At 47.5% G+C, this 18,553-nt stretch overlaps 1 protein-coding gene across 43 annotated transcripts in view; it reads left to right on the top strand.

The window, feature by feature from the left end:
- Positions 1-18,553, top strand: part of EXTL3 (exostosin like glycosyltransferase 3) — a 130,244-nt gene that overhangs the window by 85,929 nt on the left and 25,762 nt on the right. For 7 of the 43 annotated variants that reach the window (XM_086875484.1, XM_086875511.1, XM_086875522.1 and 4 more), the window contains 2 exons: positions 291-351; positions 451-542. The exons of 25 other annotated variants lie outside the window; for them this stretch is intronic. The gene's annotated coding sequence lies outside the window, so the exon portion shown is untranslated. Of the gene's footprint in view, positions 1-290; positions 352-450; positions 543-6,963; positions 7,107-7,836; positions 7,950-16,356; positions 16,460-18,553 lie in introns of those variants that run through there. 11 more of the 43 variants (XM_086875486.1, XM_086875512.1, XM_086875483.1 and 8 more) reach the window with 4 other exon arrangements.

The following is an 18,553-nucleotide window of genomic DNA, read 5'->3' on the forward strand; positions in this document are numbered from 1 at the left end:
AGTGGTGGTGAGGCCCTGGGAAGCTGTGGCTGCCCCAGGATCCCTGGAATTGTCCAAGACCAGGTTTGAACAGGGTTTGGAGCACCCTGGGATGGTGGAAGGTGTCCCTGCCCATGGCTGGGGTGGAATGGGATTGTCTTTAAAGTCCTTTCCAGCCCAAATCATTCCATGATTCAGTGAGGTGCAGACATATCTGTCATATATATATGTGTGTGTGTGTGTGATTTATGTGCATATGCAGAGCAACACAAACCTGTAAGAACTATTTATATCCTATTTCACCTCCACAGGGCCCTGGTTAGTCTGGATTTATGCAGTTGTGGCTGCAGCTGTGAGCTAGGAAGGGCAGAGGTAATGGATGGAAGACTTTTAATACCTGTAGGGACCCTCCTTTTAAAATCCAGCCCCTCTGGGCAAGGTGACCTTGGCTCTGACTTGGGAATCCTGCAGGAGGAAGGAGCTGCTGATCCATGGAGCAAAGGCTTGGCCAGACAGCAGCAGAAGAGAAGGCACAGGTTGGGCTGGTGGAGTTTCCAGCACAGGTGAGGTTGTCAGGCTTGCAGTTACACCTATGGATGCTCTCCCAGATTTGTATTTACACCTGGGAGTTATTTTAAAAAGCCCCAGTCCTCCTATGGCATGCTGGGGGGAGAAACAGCTTTTTCACCTGCCTCCAAGCAGCACAAAGGACTGGCAGCAAAAGTGACAGCTCAGGTAGTCCTCACAGGTGTGAGGAAAATCCCACATGGTGTTTTGCCAGCCCTTCTCTGCACAACTCTTGCAGAAATCCTTTCTTTCAAAGTTTTTGGGCCTGTGGAGAATGTGCACGGGAACACCTTGGTGTTTTACCCCCCTTCCAGGAAAAAAAAATGTGTAGAAAGCTGAAACTGCAGTAATTCTCTGGCATGTGTGGGTACAGGAAAGCCACACAGCTCAGGTGACAGTAAAGGACAGGTAACAGACTGGCTCTTCAGCTGTTCTGTTCCCACTCCTCCTGCTCTTTCTTCAGCAGAGAAAACCCACATCCCGACCTTCTCCCGTCTTCTGAGCCAGCAATAAAGTAGGAAAATGTTTTTTCCCTAAATCTAATTTGAAACATGATGACTGGACCATTCTTCAACAGCTTCCAACTTAACAATAAAGAAACTTCACAGAGTGCTTGGCAGGAGCCTCTGTACATAATTTAGATCATAATCAGATGCATTAACACATTTTATATGGATCTCATGGGGGCCAGGAAGACGAGGTGTGCTGGGTAATTTCTTTCCAGATTTCTTTACCTGATTGTTTATTACTCTTGGGGACTTCATTTGTGGTCCAAATGTCACCAGCAGAATCCTGCTGCTTCATGTGCCTGCATTCAGAGTAGCTGCTAGCGAGGCTTCCAATTCCTTAATTGCTGTGTTCTCCTCAGTCTTTCCATCCTTGCTTGTCAAAGGGAGGATGGGGAAGGGAGAGAGGGAAGGGGAACAAAAGCAAGGACCCAAATCCTGCAAATTGCTGAGCTTCTCCTGTGCCTGGAGCTCGATGGGAGGGAAGGTACTGAGAGCGCTCCCTGTTTCCCACTGAGTACAATCAGGAGCTGCTGCTGGAGAGCTGCATGAGGGAAACACTTCCTCTCCCTCCCCTTTCCCTTTGAGATGTTCAACACAAGCAGCTCTAATTTTATAAATCTCCTGAAAGCTTTTCAACACTCAGAGAAGAGAAATGGTCGTGTGTCTCTCGCGTTGCTTGTTTTGCCACGAATCCACCCATGCCCAAGACAGCCTTGTGAAATTTCTCCTTTGACAGAAAAATCTGTTGCTGCTTTGAAAAGTGATGTTTTGTATGTCTTTCTGCTCTGCTGGTTTGTGTTATCCCCACAAAAGGTGGGAAGGGAAGTTCCCTGTCACTTCAGCAACTCCTTTATACGTGCTGGAGTAATAACCCTCCCCAGGTTGATGGGATTTGTTACTGAATGCCATGGGGTAGTGTAAAACTGGGGTTCCCACTCCTTCCCCAGCCAGGCTCTGCTCCCAGGTGGGTGCACAGCTCAGCTTTGGGACATGAGGAGCTGCTCTTCACTCGCTCATCCAGGCTGGAACCACCCAATGGTGGCCTCAGCCAGCTGCCACTGATCCAGAAGCTGGCACAACCAGGAACCAAACCTCCAAGGCCTGGGTGTTTGGGCAGGTGAGAAACCTCAAGAGCATGAAAATGGCTGGATTTGGGCCAGAGAACAGGCCCTGGGACCACAGCAGCCCATACCAAAACCACAGAGCTCCTTCTTCTCCCTTTTCACTGATAACGGTACCAAAAACCACCCCAGGCCAGAGGAGAGGCATGGATTTGTTTTCCTCTTTGTTTTTTTTTCTCTTTAATAATTGTTCATCCACATCAGGTGATGATGCAACAGCATCCCAGATTAGCTGAGCTCGTAAAGTTTTACCTTTATTAGCACAGAGCATAACACAGAGAAATGAGTATCCTTAAAAATCAGGGTTGATGGGGTTGCTGAATTTCCATTTCTTGTACTGAGTGAATTCCTGTGTCTCACCCCGTAGCTCCAGTGCCTTGTGCTGTGGAAGTGTCCACAGGGAGAGAGGAGAGGGTGAAAAATTAAACCAAAGTTTGGGTTGTTTTGCTCTCCTGAGCAAACCCTTTCCCCTGCATCTCATGATTCAAAATTGGCAGGAGAGCATCAGAGCAGCCTGGTCCAGGCTCTGAAGGGTTTGTGTGAGCAGGGCAGGCAGGAGTACACGAGGGAGAAAAATATCCCCAGTCCTTTTGGTATTTTTAGCCATGTCACAAGCAGTTTCCTTGCTCCCAGTGCCTGAGTTCCCAGCTGGGATTGATGAATTCTCCTGGGGTCAGTGGCACACACAGTTTGGACAAGCTCGATGGCTTCTGGGTCCATCCACAAGAGCTGCTGCTGAACAGGAGGAATGAGGAATTCAGGTTCTATTTAGCACTGGAATATATTCTGCTACTTTAAACTGACAGAGGGCAGAGTTAGGTTGGATTTTAGGAAGAAATTCTTTACTCAGAAGGTGGTGAGGCCCTGGCACAGGGTGCCCAGAGCAGCTGTGGCTGCCCCTGGATCTCTGGAGGTGTCCAAGGCCAGGTTGGAGCAGCCTGGGATAGTGGAAGGTGTCTCTGCCTGTGGTAGGGGGTAGAACTGGATGATCTTTAATGTCCCTCCCAACCCAAACCATTCTGTAATTCTGTGATTCTGTCCGGGGGATGCTCTTTAAATATCACAGGGAAGGGAACTGACATAAATAAGGCAGAATGGGAAGATGAGACAACTCTTCTAGTGGTTGGGAATGGGAATAAAGTGCATTTTCTGTCTCAGGCAGAAGGATGTGCCTGTTGTGAACGTGTGTGGTTGCCCTCCTCTGGTTGAAAATAGAACAACTCTCCCAAGACTGGAGACTTTTTTTTGGGGGCAGGATCGTTGTGTTTCTTCAGGGTGACTTTGAAAAGAGTCAGGATCATTTTAGATGCTGGGAATTGATCAGTGCAACATCTCCCACCCTTCATCTGCAAAGCCACCCTGGGCAAGGGGCCACTTCTGAGCTGCTGCAGGAGGAGGAGGATGAGCTGTGCAGAGCCAAGGGATGCACCAAAGCAAGAACCTGTCACCAAACATGGACAAACTGCAGAGGTGGGTGCAGGGTTTGGAGAGGCTGCAAAACACAGCTTGCTGCAAGATGTGGCTCTGAGGGATCTGTCACCAAGGCCTGGTGACCCCACAGCCCTGTGACACCTCAGAACAGGCAGCTGACCTGCCTGCCGCTCTGCTCGGTGGGGCTGGCTTGAGTTATGCATCAGGCTGAGAATTATGTGACAGATTTAATTAGCAAATCATTTGCTGACCTTCAGTTTTATGAAAATAGTCTGAAAGTGTGTTTATCAGCAGTTCCAGCAGAGAAGCAGAGGCTTAGAGGATTTAAGGGAACTGCATCCAGCACTGGTGATTTCCACTTGGGTGTGTTGGACCATGTCCTTGAAGGCTGCTGATACTAAGTCAGGTAATCCTGGTCAGCAAAAAAACTGACTTGTGCTTTGGGATTTTTTTTTTTTTTTTCCCATCTGGATCAGGACCAGCCAAGTCAGGGAGATAGCAGTGTGCCTTGCAAGAGTGTCTTAAAGGTGAAACCTTTCCTCTGCACTTGGAGCCATTTCAAAATGTGAATCCTAGGAATTATAGATTTTGTCTTCTATGGATTTTGGCAAGACAGTTGTTGGAGCAGCTGAGAAGGAAATGAACCTGAGAGGAGCTTTTGACTTTGGTGAAACTCAATAGTTACTTTCCAGTAATAGGGAGGCATTAAAAGAATGCCAAACCTGATGATATCTGCAATTCAGACAGGTTTTTTTCTCCCACTACAGCAAGCAGACAGGATCCAGGGTGGGATGTGCACACCTTGTGTATCTCTCTGCATGTTGGATGATCCATGGAAGGATTTGGGGAAATGATTGTGTAGTGATTGAGCAGGGTCCTTAAAAGGTTGTCCCTTAAATGTCTTTTAATGCCAGCCCAACCCGCTTAATCTCACAGCGTTGCTCTCATGAATGTTTTATTATCTCCTACAAGTATTAAGTCCTACAATGCCACTAAAACACGTTGAATTTTAGTGTGAAAGTGGTGTGAGTGTCTTTAACTGAAGAGATGTATTCCAGGGGTGAATGTTGGAGGGAGGGAAGCACAGTGTGCTGGAGGCTCCTCGCTGCCACCAGCTCGTACATCCAATGAAAAGCTTACAGAGAGGTTTTTACTGTCATCCTTTACAACTTTATCTAGTTCAGATATGTCCAGGAAAGGCTTCCACCTGCTCTCTGGCATTTCTTTAAATTGTAGAACAAACAGGTTTGGAAGGGATCTTTGGAAGTCTCTAATTCAATATCCTGCTTAGGGCAGAGGTGGATGAGATTGCTGGAGGCTTTGTCCAGTTGAGGTTTGGCTGTGCTGGGCTGGAGGCTCTCCAGGCTCCTGTTCCAGTCACTGGTTTTCCTACTGAATATCCACACAGGAGACTGCATCAGAAACCCTGCTGCTGTCACGGTAATCAGCATCTGCCAGGGATGGTTCCAGAAGACAAGTCAGTGAGGTTCAGTTTGCACATCTTCTTACCCTTGGTGGCCATGGGGATGGATTCCAGGAGGGTTTGCTCCATCCATCCCTGCCCACAGACTTCAGCTGGCAGCAAGGTGTTGCTGTCCTCTTTATTCCAGGTACAAGCTCTCTGCAGGATGAGTTTGTGCTGTCAAAGTCGATACTCGGAAAGTGAGTGCAGGTAACCTTGGCTTCCTCTCGACTTGGCTGCTCACAAGCTTTCATTGCCTTCTCTAATAAAGCCTTTACAATTGCTTAGAGACGCTTAAAGTCGTTAATGTTTAAATAAAGGGATTAATTCCAAGTCTCCTGCTGCCAAACTTGTGCGTTTGAATGTTGAGGAAGCGCCTTTTCCCTGAGAGGAGCGAACGGGCTCGGCCCAGTGGCTCCCTTTGATCAGCTGGAACTCGTGCTGGGTTGGACTGGACTCCTCAGCATCAATCTGCACTTGCCAGGCAATGGAAACGATGGAAATAGCTCCATGAAGAGTAAATTCAGAGGGATCTCAGGGCATGGTGCCTCAGGAACACCTGCCCTTTAAACCTGTTCCTGCTGTTGATTTTATTGATGATTGAATTGGTAACATTGAATTTTAACATTTCCATGCCTCTGTTTCCCCCCCCCTATAAATTACTTCTGCCTTCCTTTTGGGTTATTGAGCTCGGTTGACACATATAAAAATTGTCAAGGTAGGGTGCCAAGCGCAAACAAACTATTTTATTTTTAGTGTCTTTTGAAATCTTGGACTTTTTGTTCTCCCTTTTATCTATCTCTTCCTTTTTAATCACACCAAATGGAAATAAATTCAATCACAGCTGGTGCTGGAGAAGAATTATTAGGCCCATCCAGCTGGCTGTCTCGGGGCCAGAGCAGGATTGTTCTCTACGCTGTATTTCCAAAGTATTTTATCTCCTTTAGTCCTGTGTTTGTGGAGTGATGAGCTCCTTTCACTTCTGTCAGCTCCTGCCATCGATCCCAATGGGAAAGGGCTATTTTTAGGTGGCTGTAAGTAAATGGACATCAGGCACTGTGGAGAGGGGACTGGGTTATTTTTGGAAACCCATCAGCAGCCCTTCTGGCAGGTCCCGCTGCGGGATTTGTTTTCGGCTGGGCTGTCTCAGGTTGTGGTATCGGTTCCCAAGGTTGTGAACCTGGTTTTTTTGGATGTGATCTGAGCTCTGAATGTGGAATTAGCAGCTGCTGGAGATTGTGTTGATGGCATCAGTTTCTGGGATTTAATTCCTCCTAAGCCAGGTTGGATGGGGCCCTGAGCAACCTGACCTAGTGAGTGGCATCCCCTGTGGCAGGGGCTGGAATGAGACCAGCCTTAAGGTCTCTTCCAATCCAAACCAGTCTGGGATTCTGGGATTCTAAACCAGCCTGGCTGGGAGGGATTCAGGGTGGTGGCTGAGCTGGAGGTTTTGAGGCAGAAGATGAGGTTTGGCTTGGGGGCAATGTGGGAAATGCACCTGGAGTGGAGCCAAGCCACAGAGGTGATGTCACAGCTGGAGCCCTCGATGGATGTGCAGATTTGGCATCTGTCAGTGGCCACACAGCAGGTTTTGGGGTGCTCCTGGGAGTTTGGGGTTGTTCTGCTTCGGTGGATTGCAGAAGTGTGATGTTTTCTTGGTTTTTGCTTAGTCTTTTCTGTAAAAGATTTTATTGTGTGGGGACATGGTTTAGGGAGGGTTTGGCAGCACTGGGTTGTTAGCTGGACTCGGTGATCTCAGAGGGCTTTCCCAACCCTTAATGACTCTGTGATTCCATGATCCCATCATGATTTTGGGACAGCTGTGGCACAGTTTGTGTGTGGAGCTGGTGCTGCTTGGAGCCATTGGGCTCTCGGGTTACCAGGCTGTGGATGTGCAAGTTGGAATGTGGGGGCAACGACCAAATCAACACCACCACTGTGGAGAGCTCAGCCCGAGCAGAAAACCTCCTGTGGGGGATTTAGCCACACATTATCTTCTCTCTCTGCCTCAACAAAGAACCAAATCTAATTTCAAAGGTCAGAACATGCTCTCACCTGGGTGTTCCCAGCCTTTTATAGAGTGGTTGAAGGCCATTTCCTAAAATTAGTTGCTGCAGGGGAAAGCTGATACTGGCTCCATATCAGACCCTTTCCAAAGCTCTGGATGATCATTTACCTGATGGGTTCCTATTGAAACTCATGGGTAAAAAGCAGAAAATGGAAGAAAAACCAGAACTTGATGCTGTTTCTTAACTGAGCAATAAAATCATGTGTGTTTTTGGGCAGCCTCTTCTTGGTTGTTTTTGGAGGTGTTTTTTTTGGTTTTCCTGAAACTTTTCCAGGCAGGCTAGTGGCCTGCCTTTAGAATCAGACTTATTTTTGTTTTCCTCAAACTTCCTGGTGATCTAAACATGCTGGGGATCTCTGGGAAAGGGGAACATGTGACTCTGAAGGAGGCTGAAATGGTAAAGCACAGTCAGATCTGCTAAGCAACAGCATTGACACGTTTAAATAAATCTGCTGTTGACTAATATAGAGTGACATATTGAGAGCAATTAAAAAAAAAAAAAAAAAAAAAGGAAACTAGGCACAAATTTGGGAAATGAGTGGAATGGGAACAGAACAAAGATGTTAGAGAGGACGCTGGATAAAAGAGAGGGAGGGCTGCTCCACAAAAGGAGTGTGCTGGAGAACCAGGGTGTCCATCAGGAAGGGGGAGACAATAGCAGAAGTGCAGATTTGTGCTGAAATTATCCCTTGGCAGTAGGATCCTTGTATTTCTGCTTCCCTGCCAACTCTGCTGGCTGCCAGGATTGGAAAGATTTGTACTGCTTGGTGCAGAGAGGAGCATGTGGTGGGATGTCAGGCAGCTCAGAGAAGGTAAGGTGGCACTTCTTGTTCCCATGGTGGCTTTGGGACTGTTGTTCCTTTGGATCTGCTGTGATCTGGCTGTGGGTCCTGTCATTCCCATCCCTGTGGATGTGTGTGATGCTGGAGAAGGGAGCAGGGGCTGAATCAGGAGGGGTTGGGTTTGAAGCTGGTGAAAAGAAATCCCTTAAAATCACAGGATGGTTTGTATGGGAAGGAGCCTTAAAGCTCATCCCATTCCATCTCCCTGCCATGGGCAGTGACACCTCCCACCATCCCAGGCTGCTCCAAGCCCCATTCCAACCTGGCCTTGGACACTCCCAGGGGCAGCTTCTCTGGGAAACATGCAGAGCTCATCTGGGGAGGTTGCTGCTGCAGGAAGCTGTGAAACTCAGTGTTTGGTGTGTTTTTCCTTTCCCTTTTCCCCCACTGTTTTTTTACCAGTTCAAACTCTGTACTACTGAATATGTCTGTGATTGATTGCTTCAAAAAAAGCTATTTTGGTGGGCAGCTGCTCTTCTTCAAGGGCTCCTACAACTCCTATCTGTTAATGGTTCGGGGGAAATTGTCCTGAATAAACTGTTCCATGACTGTGATTCATGGTTATTTTACACCAAAGCAGCTGGAAATGAAGAGTGAGGGGCTGAAGTGAACGGATCATTGGCTTGATCTAATACAGCCATCCTAGCGCTTCCTTAATATTTTTTTTTTTGATTCTCTACAGAGTCCAAATTGAGTTGTGAGTTTTTTTGCCCATCTTAATGACTTTGTTCCAGGGTGATGCCTTTGTGTGGCACATTCTCAGCAGAGCTGTGTTTGCCAGCAGCTTTCCCGGCCTCTGGGAATGGCTCCCCTTTTCCTGGCTGGCCATCAGGTGTTTACTCTGGCCACCAGCAGCCTTTGTGCAGTGGGTGGCAATAGAAAACTCACACGCTGGCCAGCCTGGGATGGTGTGAGGCTGAAAGGGAGAGAGCTCTGCTGTCCCTCAGGGAAATTTTCAGAATTTGAGAACCATTCGTGGCTCCAGCCACTGAGATGAGAGTGAGATGGCACAGCTTGAGATGCTGGGGCTGGCTCTTGTGTCCATAATAATTGCTGTGAATGGCCAGGAGAGGCGTTTGTGGATTGCTCATCCATTAGCACCTCTCAGCATCTATTTTCCAAACGGTCCCTGAAGTGAGCTGGAACCAGTTCCGCGAGCTGGAACCGGTCTGATCTTTGGGATGATGGCTGGGAGACAGCAGCTTGTGTTGGAAGCAGTTCCTTCATCTGCATCAGCCTGCTGCTGGCACTCTGGCCCATTTTTCGAGCTGCTCCGAGGATATTTGGCCCCTGTTCCCTACAAAAATAGCTGCTGTGTGTCGGAGATTCCTGCCTGGAGCGTTTGGGAGCCAGAGGAGCTCCAGCCTCCCCAAACGCCCTCTCTGCTGACATTTGGAGTCCCTCCACCCTGTGCTGTGGGCAGGCAGGAGGGGTTTGCATGCTGAGGGTTCTGTGATCCCTGGAGTACAGGCTGTATCCACAATATCCATGCTTTCTCTGGGAATTTTCCCTCCTGGCCCTGGAGTCCCATTTGTGACGTGAACCATCCAAAGCCTGTCCTGATCATCCTGCTGCCAGTCCAGGGAAGCTGTTACACCATTAACTCTGCAAAAACTCGGCTGCTTTGAGGTGCTCAGTGACAGCAGCAGTCTCACCACTTGTGGCTGGAACACTTGGACTTGGTGTGATTGCAGCAGACAGATTGCCTCAAAGCCACAAGGTATTCATTGGCTTTCATGTTCAATACCAGTTAATAAAAATTTCCTTAAAAAGACACATTCCTTAGCATTAGATGCTCTTTAATGTTGTCAGAGGGTTCTAACAAAGCTGGGCTTTGGCATCTGCTCTTACCCGTTAGTCTTCCAATAACTGTTGAATCCATCAGCTGTTTGCACTCAGATTTGAGGGATGGAGCTCACCAAAGCAGTAACTCTGTATAAATGGTCTGAAAACAGGGAACTGAGGCTCTTTATGGGCTGCTGGACAGCCCCATGGAAAACTGACAGCATCAAACTGGGAGAATTCAGCTTTGTTTGTGCTGCTGTTCAACTGATGGGTTCACACCACAGATATTGTTCTCCAAATACCACACTGAGCATTGCAGGGCCTTTACAAGCACTTTACTAAATTAATAATCATTCCAGCTCTTTCTCCAGCTAAGGGGACACCGTTAGGTTTGGGAGAGCAGCTGGGAAGTGCATTTGGACCAGGCTTTAAGCCTGAAAGGTTTTGGGTTTCAAAGGCGTTGTAGAAGCGCTCCCCCAGCTCACACAAGGAGCCATGCTCTGCTGCCTTGGCCTGGAAGGCAGCATGGAAGCTAAAAAATCTATTAGTGAATTTCAATTTACTCAGGATAAATCCTTCCCTGAGGATTGCTCTTGTTCTCTGGAATTACAGGGTTTGGCACAATAACATTTTTTTTCTCCTTAATTTGTCCCTTTTGCACTTCCTTTCAGCAAAACTCCAGCAGGAGAGAGGTGGAGGGTTCTTTTGGAGCAGGAGATGTGTGCAGGGTGCAGAAGGAGCAGTGAAGCTGTGTGAGAGGGAGGACAGGAGAAGAGACCCAAATGGGATTTGGACAGGAGGGAAAAGCTGGTGAGAGAGGGGGGCAAAGAAAACCATCTCAGCAGCTGCATTTTGGGCGGCCACTCCTGTATCCTGCAGCTGTTCATTAGAAATTCTGTTTATGCCACAGGGAGTTTTGGAGTCTCTGAAGCTGACACAGTTTTAATAGACAAAGACATTTTGAGTGCAGCACATCTGCTCTGGGATGCTAAGGAAGAGGTTCCATGCAGTAGTGCCATTGGTTGAAGCATTTCATCTTGCTTTATTTTTTTATTTTTTTATTTTTCATTTTAAGGCCTCTCTTTTATCCCAAAAAGTAATTTTTGAGGTCAAAAGAAGTGCTGTGTTTGCTCATTAAGTTTGCAGCCCTTAAACTGAGAGTCCTGCTGTATTCTTGCTAATACCCCTGAGTTCCCAGCCCTGGGAGCAGGCAGAATCACCTCTGACTTGGAAGGATCCTAAAGCATTTCCCATTTCACCATCACAGAGGTGTGAAGCACAAACACGGGCCTGGGGCAGGAGGGTGCTGCTCCAGAGCAGAGACCTCCTTTGGTCGATGCTGCATTATTGAATATTTGGTGAGTAGGTCTTAAATTGATCAATTTATTTCTCAGCAGGCTCAATCTAACCCTCAGCTTAACTTTTATAACCCGTGGCTTTCCAAAACTCATCTCATCTCGGCCGGTGATTGAATCCACCTTGTGCAGACGAAAAGTTAATTCCTTCCTTCACCCCCAGCTCTGGTCAAGTTCCTTGGATCCCCTCCTTGCCTGACCTGTCTCTTAGCCCTCCAATGAACAGAACAGTGTCACTTTGCCCTTCTAACTGCTGTTATTGCTCCGTCTGCCCCGCAGCATCCTCGGCATGTTTTCTACCTCCCCTTTTTGGTAGGAGCAGTCTCCACGCTGGATGCAGCTGCTGAGTGGGGTTTGCCATCTCCCATCCTGCCTTTTCCAAGGAATTCTGGCTGTGTCGGTCTTCTCCAGCCAGAAACAGCTTGAGAAGAGCTTTGTTTGTTGTGTTTCTTTCTGACCTGTGGGAGGGAAGTGCTGGGCACCAGTGACAAGACGGAGCACGGCGTGTATGGAATGATCCGGCGTCCCAAATCCAAGCGGCGGTGCTTTGTAGGAATTTAATTACCGTGGGTTGTGCTGCTGCTTCTCCCGTATCATCCACTCTGCTGCTGGTTAATGGCTTCCTTAGGCACACACACAAACCTCACATGCTGTGTTCTGTCTTTTCTCGGTGTGTTTTGAAGTGTTTGGCCACGTCCTCATCTGCAAGTCCTGTGCAGTGGAGTGTCCTGCAGGGACCTTCACTGGGTTTTGTAGAATGGTTTGGGTGGGAAGGACCTTAAAGCCCATCTCATTCCACTCCCTGCTATGGGCAGGGACACCGTCCACTGTCCCAGGTTGCTCCAAGCCCTGGGTCAGCTTTGCTCAGGATGGAGAAATGGAGATACACTGAGAGCTCCTCTGCTCTGGAGCCAGGCTGGGAGAGCTGGGGGTGCTCAGCTGGAGAAGAGAAGGATCCAGGGAGAGCTCAGAGCCCCTTCCAGGGCCTAAAGGGGCTCCAGGAGAGCTGGAGAGGGACTGGGGACAAGGGATGGAGGGACAGGACACAGGGAATGGCTTCCCACTGCCAGAGGATGGGAATATTGGGAAGGAATTGTTCCCTGTGAGGGTGGGCAGGCCCTGGCACAGGGTGCCCAGAGAAGCTGTGGCTGCCCCTGGATCCCTGGAAGTGTCCAAGGCCAGGCTGGATGGGGCTTGGAGCAACCTGGGATAGCGGGAGGTGTCCCTGCCCATGGCAGGGGGTGGGGTGGGATGAGCTTTAAGGTCTCTTCCCTCCCAAACCATTCTGAGATTTTCATTTTCAGCTTGATTTGCAAGGAACTGTGTGGGATAAAAACCCATCTGCTGTATAAATATGGGTGATCCAACACATCAGGTAATATAATTTTTTTTTGTGTGATTGATCAGGCTGTCTGGAACAGAACAGCTCCCATTTAAGTGGTGATGAAGCATCTCCAAAAAGTGCAGAAGGCCCTCAGCTTGAGGCTGTGGGTGGGTGCCCACCCCGTGCATCTGAGAGAGGAGAGAGGAGCTGGAGCTGGGCACAAGAGCAGGGATAACGTGGGAGCAGGTGAAGGAGCTGTTTCAGGGAGGGAAGGTACATTTGGAGTTGGTTAATTTGGCCATGTGTCACCGAATGCCACCGAACCTCGCTCAGATGTTGCAGCCGGGGCTCCCAGGTTCCTGTTGGCTTTCCCTGGATGCGAGCTCCCAGCGTCCCTGGGTTGTGAGGACTCGGTGCTGAGCTGCCTCCCTGCCCCCTGAGCTGCACAAGAACCCATCTGTGTCATCTCATGTTTGTTACAGGCCTCTCCATGGAGGTGCTCAGTCTCCAGAACTATTTCATTCCCTGTGTGTGCAGGAAAGGAACAAACTTCCCATAAAACCCACACAGATGGATTCTTTTCCATAGAGACCCACCCTGCTGAGTGAGATGCTGTTAAACACTCTGTGTTTCTGTGCTTTTCCAACAGTATTTCCTTATAACTTACCCAGGACAATGAAACTTTTAAATTTGTGCTTAATTATGACCTGAAGCTTCTGTCAGAGGGCAGAAGCCTGAACCTGCCACGTGGGTATTTCCTGCTGTGGAAGCAGCAACGAGGGTGTTTTAGGGAGGTGAGAGAGGCTTGTGGTTTTGCCTTGGGGAAAATAACGTGCCTGAGCTGTCTAGGGCTGGAAACCACAAAGAATACCAAGGATTTGAGCTGTCTCATGGAGTTCAGTGTTTGGGAAACCAGCCCTCTCTTCCTGCCTGGAATTGACCTCCTCGTGCTTCTCTCGTGTGCCGGGGAGCGCCCGGCCCTTGGCTGTGGTTTAACCTCAAGAGAGTTCTTGTTCATTAATTACTTCAAGGTAAAAGCAAAGAGAGGCTTTGCTTCCTCCCACACCTAATTTATCCCTTTTAGGAGCGAGTAAAAGCTTGTGCCGCTGCATCCTGGAGCATCCTTGGTTTGATTCCCACATCCCAGAATATCTTCAGCACTTCATAACCGGGAATGTGGTGGGCACTACAGCATCAGCCATGGTGGCTGGAGGGATTTTCCAGCTTTCTTGGAAAACTCTGCCCTGTGACCACTTGCTCTGAGCTTTGGAGAGGAGAGGGGTGAACTTTGCATCCAGGATTTTCTGCCACTCCATCCCACAGGACACAGAAGGATTTGCTCCTAAGCTGGATGTTCCTTTGAGCGGAGAAGCGCTTTTATACAGCCTGGAAGAACAAATAAAACACTGTGACTGGTTTATCACCAGAAAACAACACTAAATAATAAATTTAAGAGCTAAAAGCTCTATATGTAAAGCAGATTTCGCAATGCATTATGCCAAAAGCAGAAAGGCACTGGAGAAGGAAAGCACTGGAAGAAGGCAGGCTGGGCAGATGGATGATCTTGCAGACAGGACGAGGAGATGTGGAGTGAATCCCAAGCTGGCTTCTTGTGCAAGTTGTTTCTCTGCACCTCCATTACCTGCTCTGTAAAAACAGGATGTGTTTTTCCTGTCTCCAGGATTTGATCAGAATAAAGGAGTGTTTGTGAAGCACTCAGCTGAGCTCGGCCGAGGAGAGGGGACAGCTGAGGGCAGAGCTCAGGAACCGGTGAGCACCTGGGGGAGAGCTTTCTGTGTTTCCTCAGCTCTGAGCATCTCCTGGAGCACAGCCTTGTCCCAGTGCCCAGGTGGGAACACAGAGCTGACAGCTCAGTTCTTCACTCGTCTGCCTTGAAGTGATTGAGATCACCTTTGCTTTGTGGAGAGAGAGAGGGATGGAGGCCTGGCGGTGCCTGATTTCCCCTGGGTGCTGGAGAGAGGCAGTGTCGGAGCTGGGGGCAGGCCCAGGACATCTTAACTCCAGGTTTCTCCTCAATTTCTGAATTGCTGCCCCCTGGGAGCCTGGACACAGAGCCATACAATCATTTAGCTGGGAATGTCGGGATGTGTCTGAACATGGGCATTCTCCAGCGGGTTTTGCATATCTGTTGGCCTCACATCCTATTTAAAACTCTTTCCCTGAGCCCTCCTAACTCCTGCAGGATGAAGTTTTTCTCCCTTTCAAGCAGCTGAACCCTCTCTGTTGCCACCAGACCTGGTGTGGTGTAAACCAAGCCATGATCCAAAGGCCCAAAATTCTACCTGCTCATAGCCAGGTGTTGGCTCTTGTTGGCTCTTGTTGGCTCTTCCTGGTTTTTCCCTCGTTCATTCCCTGCAGCTGGGAGGACAAAGGAGAACTATAACTTTTTCATTTGTTTTGTTTCTTATTCCTCTCTTTCTTGATTCTGCTGCTGTGCTTCTTCTGCACATTTTTTTTTCTCTCCTGGATTTCTCAGTCTCCTCTGAGCTGAGCTCCTTGGGGATCTTCCTTCACAGGGAGTCCCACTTATTATAGTTCTCAGGACAGAAACTCTAAATCCTATTAGGATCTTGTTTCTCCTGTTTATTAGAATGTTATCACAGAACTTGGCAGATTTCTCCAGGCTTTCTGCACAAGTTCAGTTCACTGCAACCTGGATCATTTCTTTCTGGTGGTACAGAATGGCCTTGTGGCTCAGTTTGGCTTTGAAAGCTCAAAATGGCCCTGAACTGCGCAGTTTTTTTATCTTTATACTCATTCTTAACCAATTAACAATAGTCACATAAATTATTTTTCTTAATGACCCAATGACCCATCACCTGTGTGCTGCACTGTGACATTTTCTATCCAATCACTCACTATTACCCAAAAACCTCGAGAAGAAGACCATGAAGAAGAAAGAAGAAGGAAAAGAAACAACACCCTAAATCCTCCATCTTGTCTTCTGCTTTCTATACTATTTTAAACTCTAACTTTTTCACCCAGTGGCTTAAGAAAACTTTCAAATCTACACACACTTTTAGCTTTTCTATCTAACTTCAGCAGTTGTTTTCTATGTATTGCTATGAAAACATGCTCATAAATTTCATGTTATATGAAATTCAGTGTTCTTCTGGATCTCAGAGCTGAGCAACACTCAGACTCCAGCAGAGAACATCGTTTGTGTGCCGTGGTGACAGGAGTGAGCGCCCTTCTTCCCCAAGAACTTGGGGTGGAAAACTCAAAGTTCCTCAAATGCCACCTCTGAAGCCACTGCCTTCCTCAGCACATGTGGTTTCCTGCTTTTCCAGAGTGAGAACATGGAGGGGCTCCTGGAGTATTTTTCCAGGATTGCTTTACCCCACACACGTCCATGTGGATGAGGAGCAGGGCTGGGAGCAGGTTTGGCTTTGCACAGAGCTGCAAACGTGCAGAATGTTCCTTTGGTTTGGATAAAACTGCCTAAAACCAGGGATGCAGTTTATCCCTGGAATTTCCAGATTACAGGACCTTTCAGCTGCGCAGATCTCAGCCTGGGAGAATTCCTGTGAGCTCTGGAGATGGTACAAATCCCTCGGGATGATCCCCAAGGCCGCTGCATGCAAAGCATTTCAGAGTGAATTTTCCACCTGCTCCTTTGAAGGATCTGCTCCCAACCAACTGTACCTTAAAGCACACACCTGATAGATTTATTCTCCTTGTTCAGCTGCTCCTGTTCCCAATGTGATTGGGAGATTTGGGATGTAATCCTTCCCTTTGAGAGCATTAGGAAATAGAAAGTTATCATTGATGAAGGGTTGTTCGGGGTTCATTTTCTTCCACTACAGCCTGTTCTGAAGGGGAGAATTCACTGTATTTTTTTTTAAATTTAATTTTATGCTGAGAAAGAAGCAGTGTTTCTCTGATTTTATAGGGAGATGGATAACAGAAGTGTCAGCAGGGAGGAGTATGCTCGAGTCTTTGAACATTTGCAGAGCAATGGCTCCATAAACACAGTCATGGATCAGACCAGCCAGGTAATTTCTAAAAATGCTAAATGAGGGAGAACCTGAGGTATTCCCATAACTTCACTGGCACAGGAGCTGAGGAAAGCTGGGAATGCAGCCCAAGCTTTGACAATGTGCTCTGAGCAGCTGAGACCTGTGGGAGAAGGAGCTGCAAACCTGTCGTGCCTGAGAATTCTGTCAGGTGGGCATTTGGGAAGAGGCTCTGGGATTTATTGATCTGATCTCCTGAGAGCTCTTCCTGCCTCTTTCTGTGTGTAATTAGCTCCATCAGGCAGCAAAATTGTGCTATAACATCAGCAAGAGTTTTCAGTGTGGAACTTGGTGAGTTTAAAGGACTTAAATAGTACTTGGAGCGAGAGGGGTAAGTTGGCTGGAAAGCCCAGCAGCTATCCTGCTTCTCCTCCTCCCAAATTTCTTTTTGGGAACGATGGGAATCAGCTTTGGCTTTCTCCCCAGGGTTGATAAACACAGCCCTGAAGTCTCTCTTGATGAAATCACAGATTGGGTTTTTACTTTGGTTTTTTTTTTTATAAGTCCTAATGGCAATGTGTCACAACCTCAGGCTCTATTGAGTTGATGAGGAATAAAATCTTAATAGTGAAGAAGAGTCCAGGAGTGTGTCTAAAGTGCTCATTTTATCACCAGCACATATTTCATCCTGACAGTTCATACTTTTAACTAATCCCAAGCCACGTGTGGTGCATTTTAAATCCCTCCTCAGCCTGGTCTTTCCCTTGTGGTGTTTTCCAGGAGAGCAACAGAGTCACACCGGCAACCTCAGACTGGGGAGCATACGGATATTTTGAATTCACAGCCCAGATTTTGAGGCAAGGAGGATGAATTTTGTTCTGTGTCAAGGAAGGGAAGGAGCAGAGGAGCCCCTGGGGGCATTAGGTGACAGAACAGCTGCTGAGGGTCAGGCGTGGCGTGATGGATTTGGCTTTTCAGTTGCCATTTTAGGGAGTCCAGTTTGTCATTTTATTACCATTTATGGCTTATAAATGGGCAATATAACCACAAAGGAGTGAGATTTTGATGCAATCTTACCTTTGGGGCTGCAGTTTTTTCTGACCAGCCCAATGTGTCCATGTGCCCACATTCATGATCCCTCATTTCTGTGCTGCCTCAACAACCCTACAGCTTTTGACCCCACTTACCCCATTGCATCCCCAAACAAAAAAAAGCCAGCAAAGCTTTTTTAAACTGATTTTTAGTTTCTGTGGTGTTCAAGTGAATGTGTGCTTTGACATTTCCCTCAAGAAAAGCATTATTAGGGCAGCTCATCTCCTGGCCAGCTGTTTGCAGGAAACTGGTGGCAACTGGAGGATCTTTGCAGCCCTTTTGAGACCAGGCTGAAATAGCAGGGACTGGCACACACACAGAGCGAGCTTCACTTCCTGCACAGGGCCTGAAAAGGTGGGAGAGAGAAAGAAAAATAAAATAAAATAATTTAAAAAATATAAATAAATAAATATAAAATAAAAATAAAAATAAAAGCTTTTTAAAAATTAATATTATTATTTTTGCCTTCAGTTGCTAAAATCCTGCTGCTGGGCAGAGCGGTCCCAGAGGCTGGAGCCTCCCATCTGCCCACAGCCATGTGCTGCCAAGATCCAAGAAAGCTGATTTAGCCTTTTGCTGACTTTTTAGCCCCTTTATCCTCCTGGCTTTCCGAGATTTACACCACTGCTGTTTGCCAATGTCGCGAATTTGAAATCTGCCTTAGTTTTAAGTGTTTGTGCTGCTTTGCAACGGGGTTGTGGGTCACATTGGTGGGGGGGATGGAAATGCCATTTAATCATGGGGTGTTATCTCAGTGGCAACAAATGGCTGTGTTACAATAGGTCTGAGGATTTTGCTTTATTAGCCCACATATTTCCCTTCCTCATGATGATTTTTCATGGTTAAAATCAAATTTCCTCTCTATTTTCTCTGACATTCTCTTGAGTACAACACTGAAAATTCCTCCTGACTTCTCTCTGCTGCATTAAGGTGAACTTTTTTGCTTTGGCCCATTTCCAGATCTATCTTTCAGCTGAGATTTGCTTCCTCACTTTCTTTTTGGGAATTCTTGATGAGGAGATGAGAGGGGTATTAAATAGA

This window comes from Cyanistes caeruleus, chromosome 2, assembly GCF_971803275.1.
Source record: "Cyanistes caeruleus chromosome 2, bCyaCae1.hap1.1, whole genome shotgun sequence".
Classification (NCBI taxonomy): Eukaryota; Metazoa; Chordata; class Aves; order Passeriformes; family Paridae; genus Cyanistes; species Cyanistes caeruleus.